Genomic DNA, 17,360 nt, shown 5'->3' with positions numbered 1-17,360 from the left:
TTCCTGCGAGCAAACAATTGTGGGATTCCTAACTGGGGGTTATGGTTCCAAATGATCCTTTTTTTCAGGGGCTGATTGTCTAAAGAGAGACATAGTAGAGTCCCACATTTCTTCTTCCCCAAAAGGGCCTGGGCACCCGTGTGAAACGCTAATTTGCTCATAAACTCTTAGGACCGGTTTTCAAGCCTGTACGCAGGGAGAGCCACTAATTCTGGTTCCACCAATGTGTAAATACTGATGAAGGCAACTTTCAACCAAGGTTGCAGGTCAAGGGGGCAGTCATAGTCCTGGTGCAGAGGCAACTAGTCCCCATTTCTTTCAAAGGTATCCATGTAATCCGGATATTGATCAGGAATGCCGGGTGTCCGAGTCAAGAAGGTGGAGTAGGTCCAGAGGCAGAGGCTGGTTCAAGGAACCCCGACATTTTCAATCATTTCCATTGTGCAGCTCCAGCAGGGACATCATCAGGCCAGGCTCATGTAGTGAGGCCCTGGTTCACACCTGGTGTGGTGTGTCCCTGTTGCATACAGGCCACTGACTTGCAGAGATCCTGCTTTTCTCCAAAAAGTTGCACCACCTAATGTCATGTATTGCATCTGATCATGATGCCCAGGGGTGGGAGCACAGGTCGCAGCAAGGTGCAGGATTGTGCCGAGGCTAAGAGTGGTCCTAGAATCAAGGTCCAGGGACACAGCAGGGTCAAAACCGAGATCAGAGTCCATCGACAAAGCAGAAGCAGAACCAGGGCCAGAGTCTAAATCCATGCCAAAGGCCATAGCCCGGTAGTCAGAGAGCAAAGATCAGCCAAGTCAGTGTCAAGCCAGAGTCCAGATACAGGCCGAGGGTCAAAGCCGGGTAGTCAACGTCCGAGTGGTTGGGGAAGATCAGGAGGAGAAGGCAATGCTGGAGCGGGTCAGTGGAGGGCCTGGAGCGGGGCTAAAGAAGGGCAAGGAGATATGGAATCAAGGTGGGCAGGCAACATCTGGAGCCAAGAAGGGTCACGCCAAAGTCATAATCAGAGACCGGAGCCAAGGGTCAAACCAGAGTCAACAATGAAGAACCGGAGGGCAGGGCAGGACAGGGTGGTGCATGCAGGCGGGAACCAGGATGACTTACAGGTTCTCCTAGGCACTGCCCAGCTGGATCCCTAGAGACCCCTAAGCGGGGGACTCCCTTCCTAGGAATAAAAGAAGGAGAGCAAGATGACAAAGATGTCTCTGACCCTGGGGTCGAAGCCAAGGGCAGCTCCCACCCAATCATTGTGCCAGGACCCCATCCCCCTCCTGGTTCATTTCACACTCAGAGACCCACCCCCCCAGCAGGAGGGGAGAATAAAGGGCAGAAAGTGAAGTTGCCTCTCGGGGAAAGGGACTAGCCTGGGATCCACTCCAGTTCCCAGATCTACCCCCAGGAGTGTGTGACCAGGATTGCAGCCCTTCTTCTGTGTCTCAGTCCCCACCTGCCAGATGGGGAGGATCCTTCCTTGCCCCAAGGTGTTAGGGGGGAGTTTCATTCCTGTCTGGGAAGGGTTCAGATACCATGTGTGTGGCTTGGGCTCCAGGTGGGGGATGGTCATACATTCACTGCGACGGGGTAACATGGGCAATGGGGAGGTCTGAGCAGTGACGACAGGGGAGGGCTCCACATCGGGCCACCCCTCCCAGAATGCAATGATGACTGAGGATAAACCCTGGCTCTGCGGATGCTCCCATTTCTGGGCCAGTCCCATGGCCCTGAAAGCCTGATGCTTCTGAAACTGGCCTCTGGGCATGGGGGCAGGGACCGTATCTGGCCTGGCCCCAGCTCCAGGAGTCAGGGTGGGGCAGGGTGGTGAGAGCGAGGTGCTCGGTCTGGGTTTCTCTCAGTGCTGTGGGGTTTATGGCCCCTCCCCCTAGCCCTTCTCCCCCAGGCCCAGCAGGAAAGAGCAGTACCTGCAGCAGGGAGTGGGAGGTTCTGGGCATGGGAAGGGGGGGCCCTTCAAGGCTGTCCCACGGAGCACAGCCCCTGCAGCGCTTTGGGCACCTGGCGCAAGCACCGGATGTTGAACAGGTGCGCCATGATCGCTGCTGTCACGTCCTCCTGCTGCAAGGGAACAAGGATCGGTCAGAGCCTCCGACACCCATGGCAATGAAGGGCATGAACGGCACTGGGAGCCAGCAAAATTTCCACCCCAACCCTCCCCACATCCAAGGGACAGATTCCCGCACCCAACCCTCCGAGACGAAATCTTGTCTCCTCTCGAGTGACCTCCAACCCCACTCCCACCACTGTGGAATGAACTCCTGTCCCCTTCCTCTCAGTCCCCCTGTGAGAGCTATTCTACCTCCCAACCCAGCCAGGGATTAAGCTCCACTCCCCAGAATCCCCTTATCCACCCTCTCCCCCTCCAGCTGAGGGGCTGGAAGGCTCTGGGCAGCAGTGCTGTGGGGTGAGAGGAGATGGAAACCTTTCCCAAAGGGATCCCCCCCCCCCGTTATTAAGATGATGCCATGGACAGTAGCTCTGGGGAATGGGGCACTTCAGCAGCCTCTGCTGACTGACTCCTCCAGTTCTCCCAGAGCAGGTGGTGGCTGGGATAACATGATACTAGGGCCCTAGGAACCAGCCTGAGGCCTGGAGGGGTATGAAACTCTCACAGGGGGAGTTGGCAGCCCCTAGCATGAGCAATAGCAGCGTGTCATGTTGATGTGACACCTGTTAGGAAATAGCCAAGCTGGGTCTGCTCTGCTTTGAGCTGCTCAGGGGAGAAGCTGACACCTAACAATGGCACCTGCCCGGGTCAGTGCAAGGGGCTGGGATGGGAGTGACTGTCAATGGCCTGGAGGTGAAAGGCCCTGGGTGTCCCTCCCGAATTGATCCTTCTTTGGTTACCTCATTCCCGATCAGCTGGCCGGCTTCCCCCAGGATAGAATATGTCAGCACAAGCCCAGCCTGGCTGACACGGAGCTGGGGGTCATGTATGGCCAGAAGCGCTGCCTGGAGGAAAGATCTTTTCTGGCCTTCCGTGAAGATCTCTCCAAAGACCTAAAACAACAGCACCAGAGCCCTTGTCAATTGTCCAGAACCAGGCTCCAAATCCCTCTACTATCTCACAAGGTGGACAAGAGTCCTCCTTGTGCAGCCAACTTTTGGGGTCCCATGGACCAAGGAACCCCCTTCAGGAAGAGGTTGCAGGCACTGAGGAATAGCTCTTTCTGGAGCGGGAGTCACCACAGGTGCCATGACATGCTGGGAACGTGTCTGCGCACTCTGGAACCCAGCTCACAAAGACAACAAAGGACCCGCTAATGCTCCCAGCAGCGCTATTTCCTGCAGCTCACCCGCTAGAGGTTAGGGGCCTTTTCGATCTGCTTCTGTTCCTGCTCCCCATCCCACCGACAATCCCACGAGCGTCACATATGCTGCAGTGACTCAGCCCAGGAAAGGAGCTCAGTGTCCCTCACACAACGCCCAGGGCAGGGGCAGGTTCTGCTTCCTGACTCGCCCTGGTGCTCGGCAAACCCCACACCCTGCCTGTGCTTCCAGAGGTGCAGGGAATCCAACAAGGATCTGGTCCAGCAATTGCTGGTGTGAGCTTCCCAACTCACTGGCCCAGGGGCTCACCTCTCAGACACCAGGGTGTCAGCCAGGGAGACAGTCAGCAGAGCCAGATTCCTGGAGATACAATCCTTCATTAACTCAACCCACCAGAGGATCCCTTTTATGCCATGTAACCATGGATCCATGCAACACACACAAGCCTGGATCGTTAGCAAGGGTCCAGCCCAGGCTCCTCGGCCTCTTGCAGCCAAACACTGTCTGCTGGAAATAAGTATCATAGAATATCAGGTTTGGATGGGACCTCAGGAGTTCATCTAGTCCAACCCCCTGCTCAAAGCAGGACCAATCCCCAACTAAATCATCCAACAGATTTTTGTCCCAGGTCCCTAAATGGCCCCCTCAAGGATTGAACTCATAACCCTAGGTTTAGCAGGCCAATGCTCAAACCACTGAGCTATCCCTCCCCCTACAGAACACACTCACTGCAGGGGGAGACAGCTCCACACCTGAGCTACTGCAATGCCCTGGCGGAGAGTCCTTACCTCCCCAACCCTGGCCATGTTTCTGTACGCCAGGCGCTCGGTGTCTTGGAGCCCGTCCCGACACCACAGATCGCTCTCCTCTCTGATGTTCAGCCCTGGGGGAGAAAGACACACCCATTGGGGAGGTTTGGCATCTGGCTTTAATGCCTGTTTCCTTCTCTTCCCTTTGCTGGGTGAACACTGGCTGGGGTTCTCATGGCATCCACGGCCCAATGGACTGGCAGGGTCCCCACCAGGTGCTTTAGTACCTGAAGGGGGATTTGTCTCATTTATCACAGTAATCAGGTGACCCTTACGGTCATTCTGCTCTGGGCATGGGTGCCTGTTAATGGTGGCTGCTAATGCTGAAAACGCCCCACAGCCACTGACTTCAGGATCTGGCCCTAGCTACCCACTGGTGACATTCTAAAAGCTTTGTGTCCATCCCCTGTGGTCCCTGCCCCTGCCTTCATGATGGGCTCTTTCCCTCCATGTGTCTCAATAGGTCCGTTCCTGTCCCCTCACCAGCTGGCAGCCCCCTGGGGGGCTGATTTCTCTGGACTGGGGGACAGAGCCAGGCTATGAGGTAAAGCAGCCAATTTCCCTGGCATCTTCATCCCCTTCCTCTCTCCCTGAATTAGGGAGATGAGTGTGAGTCATCATCTAAGCTGGGGTCAGTCTCAGAGGAGGGAGCTTCTTTCTGTAGGGTCCCTTGGCCAGTAAGTGGGGGGCCCAAAACAGGGGCCTTCTTTCCATTGGGGTCCCTCTGCCCTGCTGCAGTTGGTCTAAGAGCAGAGGCCTTAGTTCTATTGGTGTCGCAATGGCCAGCTGGAGCTAGTCTCCAAGGGACTCATTTCTATGGGGTCCCATTGCCCAGCTGAGTTTCTTACCCCTCCTCTGCAGCAGGAGCCTCTGCAGCCAATAGATCCCAGCCCTGGCTTGCCGGCTGATGTCATCGGCTGGGTCAGAGAGGTAGAGACCCAGCCGCAGCACAAAGTTGCCCGCCTTGGGGAAATCGGAGGAGGTCTGGTGGAGGAGGAGAAGGGGGGAATCCATCAACATTCTGCCTTCAGCTCCCCAGCTCCCCGGGGCTAGAGCTCTTCTCCCATCCATCTGTAGGAGGCACTGAGGGAGAGGAACAAGAGCCCTCTTTCTCTCTGCCCCCAAGGGAGCTTGGAGCAAAGGGACCCACGGCCTGGGCCCTCTATGAGCACTAGCTGCCAGGCTTCTCCAGAGTAACAAGGGCACTGAGGCCAGGCGCGACCCTGCCAGCCAGTGGCCTATGGAATGTCGCAGTCCCTTACGGAGCCAGGGGGGACCACTTAACCAGGGGATGAGGAATTTGACTCAAGCCCTGGCTCTGCAGGATGCTGGGGTCAAAGGTCACTTACGTCAAATCCAGAGAGGGAGGTGGCAAATCGGAGCAGGGCAGCGCTGCTCCGTATGGCCCTAGCTCTCTCCTGGGTGTTTCTGGAGTCGAGCCAGAAATGGAGGTGCTGCAGGAGAAGAAGGCAGGGGAGGGTCAGCCGGCAGGCTTACATGCTCTACAAACGAGCCTCTCCCACTCCACATGGGGCAGAGAACTTGTGCTCAGGGTGCAATATCTGACTCCTCATGTGGGGGTTCATGACACTGCCCACATCTTGCTGGGCACAAGCTGTCACTGTCTCTCCAGCCTGGGACAAAGCTCAGCCTTGGGGCTGGTCTATTTGCTCTGAACCCCTGATCCTTCAACAGCCCATCAGGATCGAGGCACATGCCCTGTGCCCCCAGACCCCAGCTCCAGAGGCCTTGGTAGGATGGATGGAGGGGCCGTGGGGACAATCACTCCAGGAACTGCCGTGTCCCTAGGACAGAAGAGCTGTTTCCCTCAGTCTTCTCCTCTATCTCAGGGTCTCCCTAGAAAGGAGCCAGTAACTTTTCTCAGAGGCCTGTGTCCCAGGTCGCACAGGGGTTTCAATCTGTCAGTCCCCAGCCAGGCCTGGTGCTCACTGTTCGTGCTCAATGGAACCATGCAGAGCTCTGGCTGACAGTCCCAGCTCCTTCCCTCTGCCCCCGCCCCTTCCCCGCCACCGCTACCCCGGATCATTCAAATGCACTGATGGCTCTGGGAAAGCGTGGCCATCTGCGTCCAAGCTGGGAGGACACAATGGAAACATGGTTCTTCTAGTCTCTCCTTTGCAGCCCTCCCACGGGGTTCATGGTAAATTCCCCCCCAGACCCTCCCATTCTGCTCACCTCCAAGAGGTGCTGCAGCTTGTCCGTGGTGGGGGTCTCTGCCAGCAGGCCCCCGAGCATGGTGTCCAGGCTCTCTAAGTAGGTGTTGTGCAGAGCCTGTGTCATAAATATAAAGGCAAGGGTAAACCCCTTTAAAATCCCTCCTGGCCAGAGGAAAAATCCTCTCACCTGTAAAGGGTTCAGAAGCTAAAGGTAACCTCTCTGGCACCTGACCAAAATGACCAATGAGGAGACAAGATACTTTCAAAAGCTGGGAAGAGGGAGAAAAACAAAGGGTCTGTGTCTGTCTGTGTGATGCTTTTGCCGGAGACAGAACAGGAATGGAGTCTTAGAACTTAGTAAGTAATCTAGCTAGGTGGGTGTTAGATTATGATTTCTTGAAATGGCTGAGAAAAGAGCTTTGCTGAATAGAATGAATATTCCTGTCTGTGTGTCTTTTTTGTAACTTAAGGTTTTACCTAGAGGGATTCTCTATGTTTGGAATCTAATTACCCTGTAAGGTATTTACCATCCTGATTTTACAGAGGTAATTCTTTTCTTTTTACTTCTATTAAAAGTCTTCTTGTAAGGAAACTGAATACTTTTTCATTCTTCTAAGATCCAAGGGCTTGGGTCTGTGGTCACCTATGCACATTGGTGAGGATTTTTACCAAACCTTCCCCAGGAAGTGGGGTGCAAGGGTTGGGAGGATTTTGGGTGGAAAGGCGTGTCCAAACTTTGTTTTCCCAGTAAACCCAGATAAAGTTTGGTGGTGGTAGTGGAAATCCAAGGGCAAAGGGTAAAATACTTTGTACCTTGGGGAAGTTTTAACCTAAGCTGGTAAAAGTAAGCTTAGGAGGTTTTCATGCAGGTCCCCACAACTGTACCCTACAGTTCAGAGTGGGGAAGGAACCTTGAGAGCCTGCAAGAAGAGGGAGCACCCGTCAGTCATGGGACATGGGGCTACCCCTCTCAGGGGACCAGGAGGGTTCTCTGGGGAGCCCTGGCCAGACCCAAAAGGTACATCCTGGCCTCTGCCATTCACATCACTGCAGGGACACTTAGCAAGAGTTCATGGCTGGATGCCTGCTGGCTCTTCAATCCTTGCCCTTAGCAGTTCTCTGCGCAGGGCCTGGTACCCAGCAGAATATGGAAAAGCCAAACCGCAATGGGTGGGAGGTAGGATCCCTGGGAAAGTCCAGGCAGCAGAGCACACAATGAGGAGAAGAGGGAAGGCTGGGATCAGCCACAGAGGGGTAACGCAATCCTCACTGGCGGGAAGGGGCCCTCCCTTGCAGTTTGTGTCATCCCCCCCACCCCACACGCCCTGCCCGGGCTTGCCCCCCGCTCTGCTCACCCCTCCCCTATTCTCAGCAGCTCCATCAAACCGAGGGGGCAGGGACCAGAGGCCGCTCCTGCTCCTGGGACAGAGAAGTAGGATCATGACCTACCCGGAAGTGGGTGGTGTCCTGCCCCGTGCCCATGGTGAAAATGGTGTATTGTAGAGCCCGCAGGAGGCGTGACTCCAGCTCCAGGGCAAGTGGTGGCTTCAGTTTGCTGGAGGGAAAGAGGAGCCCGTGTTATGCTTGGCAGCACCGGAGTGGCGCTGGCAGTGTCATGCACATGACCCTCCTCCCCTGCAATGATCCCTCCCTATGGCCACTGTAACGTTACGGGAGTGAAATCACCCCCAGCCAGGAAAGAGGGGATGTTCCCACCTCCTCTGCTGGGGGATGCAAACAGACACGGCTGGGGTTAATCTAGGCCCGAGAGGATCTGCACCGGGGTTAGAGCAGCTGGATGGGAGGGTCCTGGTACCTGAGGCTGCAAACCGCGGCCATGGAGCTGGAGACGATGGAACTCGGCTCAGACACCATGGGCAGATCTTCAATCAGCTCCTGAGAGACCCCAAGGAGATAAAATTGCATGTGAGATTCAGGCCCTGTAGACCCACAGGTGCTTCCCAGGGAGGAGGCCAAAGTGCTCTGCAGAAACAGTCAGTGTCACCCCCACCCCTAACCAGCTGGCCTCCCCATTCCTCCCATCCATCAAACTTACTCTTTCCTTCCTCCTCTCCCACCCAATTCTTCCCTCCCCTCAGCCTCAGCTGCCCCTCCGGCCTTACAGTTTCCCCACTGCCAGTTCCCCATCAGTGTCAGAATTTCCTCTTTCCCTGCTCCCCAGTCCTCATCCCCAGGAAGCCCTGTCCTCTGCTTCCCCCTCCAGCCCCACTAACTCTTCCTCCCATGTTGGGCTCCCTCACCCCAGGAGCCGGGCACGGGGTCCCACTCACCGCAATGCTCTCCACAAGGGCCGCTTTGGAGAAGTGCGGCTCCAGAGTGTCCCACCCCTGCTGCTGTGCCGACAAGCACAGACGTGGGACAGCGTGGAGGAAGCGGAGCTGTTTGGCCCTGTCCTCCACCCACTAAGAGTGGGGTTGTGGGAGAGAGAGAGAGAGAGAGATGGTCAGGTAGGGACCTCCCCACCCCACCTACAAAATCTCCAGGTCTCAGGACCTCCCTGGAGTTGGACAGGGAAAGCCGCCCGTCTTCCCAAAACCAGTGTCACCCTGCACAGACTAGGGTTGTAACTGGGGCAGTGTCTGCGGGAAGCGGACACCTTGGCCTGCATGAGATGAACACCCCCACTTTGAGGTGCCAGGTAACAGGGGAGAAGTGCCCCTCATTGCGGGTGATGGATTCTCTGGGACAAGACCCCGAATGTGGGTGGGGATGGAACAAGGGGCAGGACAGACTTGGGGGCAGTGCAGCTGGAAGATTTTTGTACCTCAACTCTGCCCTGGAGGTGCTGCTGGATGACCCTGATGGTGTCTTGTTCAGGGGACACATCCTCCTCCTCCTCCTCCTCCTCCAGCTGGGCACTGAGGGTCTCTACACCAGGGAGAGAAGGAGAAAAGCATCATTTATGCTACTGCTGTGAGAATGCAGGGTAGAGAAATGGCTCAATGTCCCCCATCCTCAACAAGGAACCCCATGGCATCAAGGTCCCCACCCTGCCCTTCCCAGAGATGACCTCAGCCCCATCAGCCTCAGGGCCCCGTGGCCATCAGCCCCCACCCAACATTATCAGGGGAGGCTGGAGTTCCCCCAACTCTGCCCAGCATCTCCTGCCATGGAGTGTGGCTGGGCCACTCCCACTGGTGTCAGTGGGGCTCCCGTGGCTCCGTCCTGGCGCCTTGGTGAGCCAATGGGCACAGGGTGTGTCATAAAGATCAAGGGAAGGGTAACCACCTTTGTGTATACAGTGCTATAAAATCCCTCCTGGCCAGAGGCAAAACCCTTTCACCTCTAAAGGGTTAAGAAGCTAAGATAACCTCACTAGCACCTGACCCAAAATGACCAATGAGGGAACAAAATACTTTCAAATCTGGAGGGGGGCGGGGGACTAATCAAGGGTTTTGTCCGTCTGTGTAATGCTTTTGCTGGGGACAAATCAGAAATGCAAGCCTTCCAACTCCTGTTAAGTTAGTAAGTAATCTAACTAGCAAATGTGTTAGATTTTCTTTTGTTTAATGGCTGGTAAAATAAGCTGTGTTGGAGGGAATGTATATTCCTGTTTTTGTGTCTTTTTGTATCTTAAGGTTTTGCCTAGAGGGATTCTCTGTGTTATAAATCTGATGATCCTGTAAGGTATTTACCACCCTGATTTTACAGAGATAATTCTTTTACCTTTACTTTTATTAAAATTCTTCTTTTAAAAAACTAACTAATTTTTCATTGTTCTTAAGAACCAAGGTCTTGGGTCTCAGTTCACCTGTACCAATTGGTGAGGATTATTATTAAGCCTTTGCAGGAAAGGGGGTGTAGAGCCTTGGGGGATATTTTGAGGGAAGATGTCTCCAAGTGGTCTCTTTCCCTGTTCTTTGTTTAAAATGCTTGGTGGTGGCAGCATACTGTTCAAGGACAAGGCAAAGTTTGTACCTTGGGGAAGTTTCTAACCTAAACTGGTAAAAACAAGCTTAGGGGGTCTTTCATGCAGGTCCCCACATCTGTACCCTAAAGTTCAGAGTGGGGAAGGAACCTTGACATGGTGGCAGTGGTGGGATCATTTTGGACCAGAAACACAGCAGGATTTTAAAAGGTTTTGTAAAAGGTGATTGCAGCTGTAGATTTTGTCTCTCTGTCTGGGGGACAGAGCAGCAGGCATAACAAAAGGAGTTTTCTGTCGGCTGAGAACAGCTATCAAAGAAAAAAGGTATCGGGTTACAGCACAGCAAAATTTTACAAGTCAGGGTTTTTGGGTTTTTTGCTTTATTTCTAACTCTTGGGTGTAAAGTGAGTTAAAAACAGAGAGGTGAAGAGGACAGAATGCCATGTTCAACAGAAGCTGCAATTAGCCAGATTTGAGGCTGAGGGAAAACAAAAGGAACATAAAAGATGGGTCGAACTCAGGTAGAGAAAATGAAGGCAAAAAAAGAAATGGAGGCAAAGGAAAAAGAAATGGAGGAGAGGAAAAAAGAAAAGAAGCATGCAGAGGAGAAGAAGGAAAAAGAGAGGAAGCATACAGTGGAGATGGAGAAGGCAAAGGCTCGGCAGAATATACTAAATAACCCTAACAATCCTTCCCCAACAATCCACAAATCCTTCCCCAACAATCCATTACACTATGTCCACAGTATAATGAATCCAGTGATATTGCTGAATATTTTCTCACCTTTGAGAGACTTTGCACACTCCATCAAATCCCTGAAGCTCACAAGATGACCAGATCGGCCGCAAGATTGCCTGGAAGAGCTCTGGACATATTCAATAAGATGGTGATTGAGGAGGCTTCGAACTATAATAAATCCAAGGGTTTGGTTTTAAAACAATTTCAAGTTACACCTGAAACTTACAGAGTAAAAGTGAAAGCCCTTAAGAGAGGACCTGGACTAAGTAATGTGGCTTATGTAAACCAGAGAACAGATCTGTTTGAGAAATGGCTCAATGGACAGGATGTAACTAGCTTTGGAGGAATACGGGATTTGATAATACAGGAGCAATTCCTGAATATGTCCAAGGATGATAGATGGCAGTGTTTATGGGATAAAAAAATGAACTCAGCAGGAAGTCTTGCTTTTTATGCTGATCTATACAAGCAGTCCCAGACTGCCAGAGAGGCGAGGCAAACCGGAACAAAACGGGTGGAGGGAGGAGAGAGGAACAACCCTGGTCACAGTTGGAGCGGATACCAGAAGGGACACCCTCAGACCACATCCTACTACCCGGGGCAGCCCAAGGCCCCAACTACACCCCAAGGAACACTCCAGACACCTTGTTGTCCCACCACACCGTTCTCCAGCAACCCACCTCGCCCCAGTGACCAGTCAGCTGGGCAAAGTTTTAAATGTAACAAGCCGGGACATGTCAAGCCCAACTGCCCCAAGAACCCCTGGAAATTATAGTTCATTGCACCAAAATCACACCAGAGGTCCTCAGGCCCAGATGCCTCCCAGACACCCTCAGAGTGGAGGGAAACTGTGAGTGTGGGCAGGAAGAAGGTCACAAAATGGAGGGACACCGGAGTATTGGCTATCCAGGCTTCCTTAGTGGACCCCAATTTAATTGACCCAGAGGTCCAAGTGACAATTCAACCCTTCAAGGCCAACTGTTTTGACTTGCCTACAGACAAGTTGTCTGTTCGCTACAAGGGCTTGTCAGGAACGTGGACTTTTGCAGTCTATGATAATTATCCCATCCCCATGCTGTTGAGGGAAGACTTGGCCAATCATGTGAAGCTAGCCAAGAAGTTGGGAATGGTCACCCGCAGACAGGCTAAGCAAGCTGTCACACCTAGCTCTATTTTGGAGACTTCTACCAGGACGCACTCAAAGATATTGGAACCCGACCCCATACAAACGTCTGCAACAGCAGGAGTGAATCCAGTCACAGAGACCCAGACAGAGCCAGTCCCAGAACTGGAACCAGCAAAAAAAACAGCACCAGACCCATTGCCAGCACTGAATCCAGTACTTGCAACCCCAACACCAGAGGGCCCCACCCAACCTGCACTGGCAGCAGCAGATAACCCTACACAAGAGGCTCAGCCAGAGCCTAAACCCCAACATAGTGCACCAGCCACGAGCGGTTCACAGTCAACTAAAACAGCCCCATCACCTGCATCGCTTCCAGAGGGACCAAGCCCAGGTCCACAATCCAATCAGGAATTGATGTCTCCAGCATCAAGGGAACAGTTCCAGACGGAACAGAAAGCAGATCAAAGCCTCCAGAGAGCTTGGACAGCGGCACGGAACAACCCACCGCCTCTCAGCTCTTCGAATCAATCCAGGTTTGTTGTAAAAAAAGGACTTTTATACAAGCAAACTCTTTCTGGTGGATACGAGGAAAACTGGCATCCTCAGAGACAGTTGGTAGTTCCAACTAAGTATCGGGTAATGCTATTAAGCTTAGCCCATGATCATCCTAGTGGCCATGCTGGGGTGAACAGAACCAAAAACCATTTGGGAAAGTCGTTCCACTGGGAGGGAATGGGCAAGAATGTTTCTACCTATGTCCGGTCTTGTGAGGTGTGCCACAGAGTGGGAAAACCCCAAGACCAGGTCAAAGCCCCTCTCCAGCCACTCCCCATCATTGAGGTTCCATTTCAGCAAGTAGCTGTAAATATTCTGGCTCCTTTTCCAAAAAAGACAGCCAGAGGAAAGCAGTACATACTGACTTTCATGGATTTTGCCACCCGATGGCCAGAAGCAGTAGCTGTAAGCAACACCAGGGCTAAAAGTGTGTGCCAGGAACTAGCAGACATTTTTGCCAGTGTAAGTTGGCCCTCCGACATCCTTACAGATGCAGGAACTAATTTCCTGGCAGGAACTATGGAATGCCTTTGGGAAGCTCATGGGGTGAACCACTTGGTTGCCACTCCTTACCACCATCAAACAAATGGCCTGGTGGAGAAGTTTAATGAAACTTTGGGGGCCATAATATGTAAATTTGTAAATAAGCACTCCAATAATTGGGACCTAGTGTTGCAGCAGTTGCTTTTTGACTACAAAGCTGTACCACATCCCAGTTTAGGGTTTTCACCATTTGAACTTGTATATGGCCACGAGGTTAAGGGGCCATTACAGTTGGTAAAGCAGCAATGGGAGGGGTTTACACCTTCTCCAGGAACTAACATTCTGAACTTTGTAACTAACCTGCAAAACACCTGCCAAACCTCTTTAGCCCTTGCCAAAGAAAACCTACAGGATGCTCAAAAAGAGCCAAAAGCCTGGTATGATAAACATGCCAGAAAGCATTCCTTCAGTGTAGGGGACCAGGTCATGGTCTTGAAGGCACTCTAGGCCCACAGAATAAAAGCTTGTTGGAAGGGCCATTAATGGTCCAAGAGCTCCTGGGAGCTGTTAATTTTCTCATAGCATTCCCCACCTCCAACTGAAAGCCTAAGGTGTACCATATTAATTCTCTAAAGCCCTTTTATTCCAAAGAATTAAAGATTTGTCAGTTTACAGCCCAGGGAGGAGATAACGCTGAGTGGCCTAAAGGTGTCTACTACAAAGGAAAAAGTGCTGGTGGTGTGGAAAAGGTAAACCTCTCCATGACCCTTGGGCATATGCAGCGACAGCAAATCAAGGAGCTGTGCACTAGCTACACGCCGACGTTCTCAGCCACCCAGGACTGACTGAATGGGCATACAACTCCATTGACACAGGTAATGCTCACCCAATTAGAGCCCGACCTTACCGGGTGTCTCCTCAAGCTAAAACTGCTATAGAATGGAAGATCCAGGATATGCTACAAATGGGTGTAATCTGCCCCTCTGGCAGTGCATGGGCATCTCCAGTGGTTCTAGTTCCCAACCCAAATGGGGAAATACGTTTTTGCATGGACTACCATAAGCTGAATGCTGTAACGCTCCCAAACAACTATCCAATGCCACGAACAAATAAACTAGTGAAGAAACTGGGACGGGCCCAGTTCATCCCTATCTTGGACTTAACCCAGGGGTACTGGCAGGTACCGCTAAATAAATCCGCCAAGAAAATGTCCGCCTTCATCACACATGTCGGGCTGTATGCATTTAATGTGCTCTCTTTCAGGCTGCAGAATGCACCTGCCACCTTCCAAAAACTTGTAGATGGTCTCCTAGCGGAATTGGAAAAATGTGCAGTCACAGACATTGATGATGTGGCCATATTTTTGGAATCCTGGGCAAAACACCTGGAACACCTACAAAAAGTCTTCAAGAGCATAAGGGAGGCAAAACTAACTGTTAAGACTAAAAAGTGTCAAATAGGCCTAAACAGAGTAGCTTACCTTGAACATCAGGTGGGTCAAGAAACTATCAACCCCCTACAGGCCAAAGTGAATGCTATCCAAAAGTGGCCTGTCCCAAAGTAAAAAAAAAAAAACTGGTCCAATCCTTCTTAGGCTTGGCCAGATATTACAGGCCATTTGTTGCGCAATACAGCCAAATTGCCAATTTCAAGTTACACCTAAAACTTACAAAGTTAAATTTCAAACCCTTAAAAAAGGCCTGAACTAATGTGGCTTATGTAAACCAAATAACAAATCTGTTTCATAAATGGCTCAACAAACGGGCTGTTACTAACTTTGAAGGAAATGTATATTCCTGTTTTTGTGTCTTTTTGTAACTTAAGGTTTTGCCTCAAGAAATTCTCTGTTTTAAATCTAATTACCCTATAAGGTATTTACCATCCTAACTTTATATAGGTGACTCTTTTCTCTTTTCTTTAATTAAAATTTGTCTTTTAAACACCTAATTAATTTTTCATTGTTCTTAAAATCCAAGACTTTGGGTCTGTGTTCACCTTTACCAATTGGTAAAAATTATTATGAAGCCTTCCCCAGGAAAGGGGGTGTAGGGCTGGGGGAAATATTTTGGGGGAAAACGTCTCCAAGTGGTCTCTTTCCCTGTTCTTTGTTTAAAATGCTTCGTGGTGGCAGCAGACTGTTCAAGGACAAGGCAAAGTTTATACCTTGGGAAAGTTTTTTTTACCTAAGCTGGTAAAAATAAGCTTAGGGGTCTTTCATGCAGGTCCCTACCTCTGTACCGTAAAGTTCAGAGTAGGGAAGAAACCTTGACAGGGTGTTACTAGTCCCCCGCTGCCCCTGTCCTCCCCACTGTCCCGTGGGTCTCCCCTCACCTGCACAGAGGGAGCCTTCAGCCTCAGGGCTCTCAGACCCCACGGAGGGGCTGCTGGCCCCTCGGGAGAAGGAGGAGCTGCTGGTCCCCGTGCCAGAGTCGCCCAGCTCCTGCTCTGGGCTGGCTGGGGGCTCCTCGGTGGCCAGGCTGGTGGATGGCTCCGGTTGGGCACTGGGGTGCGGCTCCTGGCTCCTCCGCTTCCTGTGAAGGAAGCTGCAGAGCCACCTTCCCAGGCTCCCACCCTCTCTTGGGTCCCTCCTACATAGCATCACACTGGGCCACCTCCATTTGGGACCAGAAGGGGCCTCAGGGCATGCTAAGGGAGCCGATGTCTTCCTCCTCCTCCAGAAAGCCAGGGAGCTCCTCCTCCTCGCCTGGCCACTGGCCTCTTCCCCGCCCGCGGGGACAGAGGGGCCGCTCTCCTCCTGGGAAAGCCGGCCGCTGCTCCCTACCGGCTCCGGAGCCACCAGCCCGGCCTTCCTCCTCAGCATCCGCCTCAGCCGCTGCATCCTGGGAATGAGTGGGGAGCAGCCATGAGTCTGGGTTCAAGGCAGCCTCTCATTAATGTGCCTGCCTGTTCCTCCATCCACCTCCCCTCCGCTGAGGCAATTTCTCCTCACCACACACCCCACCCCAGAGCATGGGGGCTGCCGTCCACACCCACTGGCAGCAGCTCACAGCACAGGCTGCTCCCAACGTTCCCCCTCACCCCTGGGGCCCTGTGACACCAGGGGAGTCTCGTCCTTTCAGAGCAGTGGGGCTCTCTGTTAGTTTGGACAAGCAGCTCCCTCCACCCCAGAAGGTCCCGCTCCCTCCCAGGCCAGGGAAAGAGCAGCACCCGGACAGTCCCCAGCAAAAGTTCACAAGGTGCCAATGCTGGGAGGGAGGAGTCGCCCTCAGTTCCCACTGATTGCGGTTGTGGGTGTTCAGCACCTGGCAGGTTCTGCCCTCCCCAAAGACTCTCGACGTGGGGAACAATCTCCTGCAAGGGAAGGGCTGGGAGCCCTCTTGCTGGCCCATTCCCACCACACTGGGGATGGCTCTGGAGAACTCCACTCACTTGCTCTAGATGGGAAAGCGCTGGGTGGCAGATACTCACCGAGGCCTAGTCTCTTGCCCTCCTCCTTGATCTCCTGCACCCAGGTGGGCTGGTAAGGGTGCTGCCCAATGCCCTGCCAGCAGAGCAGGGAGTAGAAGCCTGCAGATCGAAAGTGGCTGTGAAAACAAGATGATGTTTTACTGCCAGGGGATGGATAAACTCAGCCTAGCAACCGGGGGTTCACAACACTGACCTATGGCCAGCAGCACACCTCCCATCTCCAGGTCTCCTCGTACCTCACGCACATTCCTGAAGCGTGATGACCCAAGGGCTGTAGGGGAGTGTCCCCAGCCCCAGTGAGGGAAACAGAGGCCTGGGCAGGAGAAGCCACTGCCTCAGGGTCGTTGAGGGAGTCAGGGATAGAGCCGGGGATGGAGCCTTTGTCCAGGCTCCCGCACTAACCACTAGAGGAACAGTCCCTTCCAGAGCTGGGAAGTGCCAGCGGGACTCGATTCCCAGTCTCCCTGGCTCTGAGTGTGACTTGTTGTTGTGACTGAGGCAGGGGGGTGGGAATCTGGACTCCTGGCTTTCACTGGTGATTTTCTTCTATTCCCAGTCTCCCTGGCCCTGAGTGTGACCTATGGAGGTGGTGGAATCTTCATCCTTAGAGATTTGTAAGGCCCAGCTTGACCAAAAAAAATCATCTATTTTAAATTAAGGGCAAAATTTATGAAAATCTCTTCAATAATTTAAAGAGAAGAGGAAAAAATAACATGAAATCGAACATGTTCACTGCCAAGTTTTTGAGAGAGTCACACCACTGACATGATAGCTAAAGCCCTGGAAGCAAAGTTAGCTGAAATGCTAAGCCAGCTTTGGACAGCAATAGCTTCCTTGGAAGGTGCAGAAACTATTGTCTT

The 17,360-nt window shown here is 52.5% G+C and overlaps 1 pseudogene across 1 annotated transcript in view; it reads right to left on the bottom strand.

The window, feature by feature from the left end:
• Window positions 1-1,977: 1,977 nt before the first annotated feature.
• The window catches only part of LOC311522636 (up-regulator of cell proliferation-like), a 42,881-nt pseudogene continuing 27,498 nt past the window's right edge, over window positions 1,978-17,360 (bottom strand). The window contains exons 3-14 of the transcript in view: window positions 16,428-16,599; window positions 15,854-15,911; window positions 8,572-8,703; window positions 8,097-8,176; window positions 7,730-7,835; window positions 7,192-7,200; window positions 6,300-6,395; window positions 5,453-5,557; window positions 4,952-5,087; window positions 4,083-4,177; window positions 2,872-3,024; window positions 1,978-2,082 (exon numbers count right to left, since the gene is read on the bottom strand). The product of the transcript in view is annotated as an up-regulator of cell proliferation-like (transcript). The remainder of the gene's footprint in view (window positions 2,083-2,871; window positions 3,025-4,082; window positions 4,178-4,951; window positions 5,088-5,452; window positions 5,558-6,299; window positions 6,396-7,191; window positions 7,201-7,729; window positions 7,836-8,096; window positions 8,177-8,571; window positions 8,704-15,853; window positions 15,912-16,427; window positions 16,600-17,360) is intronic.

This window comes from Lepidochelys olivacea, assembly GCF_965140295.1.
Source record: "Lepidochelys olivacea isolate rLepOli2 genome assembly, chromosome: 6".
NCBI lineage: Eukaryota > Metazoa > Chordata > Testudines > Cheloniidae > Lepidochelys > Lepidochelys olivacea.
This window is presented reverse-complemented; position numbering and strand designations above follow the sequence as displayed.